Here is a 918-nt window from a genome sequence, read left to right as displayed (position 1 = left end):
GACATCTAGATGTAGCTATTGTGAACACATTGTCTGATTTTTAGCTGTCAATTGGGTGAACTTGATCCAAACTGAGAAAGTTTGGATGCATTCTCTCCAGTAGCCACGAGGTGGAGCCAGTGCACTGAAAAGCCATCGGAGGTTTTTTTGGAGACATGACAGGATTTATTCTAGGAAGTCAGGGGGAAGTCGGTGAAAGCTAGTTTTGATTGGAGAAGTGCTATAAAGATCACTGCCTCTGACAGCTAGCTTTTTTTCTGTTTTGGATAATGTAGATGAAGAAGATGAGAGGTCTCTGGAGGTGTAGAGAATTGCTGGAGCCAAGAGCTATGTGGGATGAATGCATAATCAATGAACTCTGTTCTTTCCCAGGAGTGGTTTTAAAAAATATGATGTGTGGCTGGGTTGGTGGGTTGGTGGAGCAGTGCACAATATCACCCTGTGTGGTCTGCCTTCCCTTAGAGATTCCAGCCTTTCACATTATATAATAGTAAGCATGTCTCACTGGCTCCATCCTTAGAGTCTCAAATGGAATGTCTCACATGACGATTAATAACAATTGTTATTACACTAGCTTACAGGTGCAGCATTGTATAGATCCTTCTCACTTGCATTCATTATTGAGGTGGATGGGTCTTCTGACTGGGGATCAGCCTTTCTGAGTCGGAGGACATGGGGTAAGGGCAGGGGAAAGGGCAGCAAGGGACAGGGTGTCTCTTTTCCTCTGTGTCTAGGAAGGTAGGCAGCCAATTCTCTGCTGGGCTTGAGGGGAAAATGACGTTCTTCTACTATCTTTGTGAGGGCTCAGAACTTCTCATCTCAACCTAGCAGAATCAATCTACTCATCCTCTCTTCTGCCCCTGAAATCTTGATGAGTTGGCAGTGCTGTTTGTATGATGATACAAAATATTTTAAAAA

This window comes from Trichechus manatus, unplaced genomic scaffold (assembly GCF_000243295.1).
Source record: "Trichechus manatus latirostris isolate Lorelei unplaced genomic scaffold, TriManLat1.0 scaffold00184, whole genome shotgun sequence".
NCBI classification, from domain to species: Eukaryota; Metazoa; Chordata; class Mammalia; order Sirenia; family Trichechidae; genus Trichechus; species Trichechus manatus.
This window is presented reverse-complemented; position numbering follows the sequence as displayed.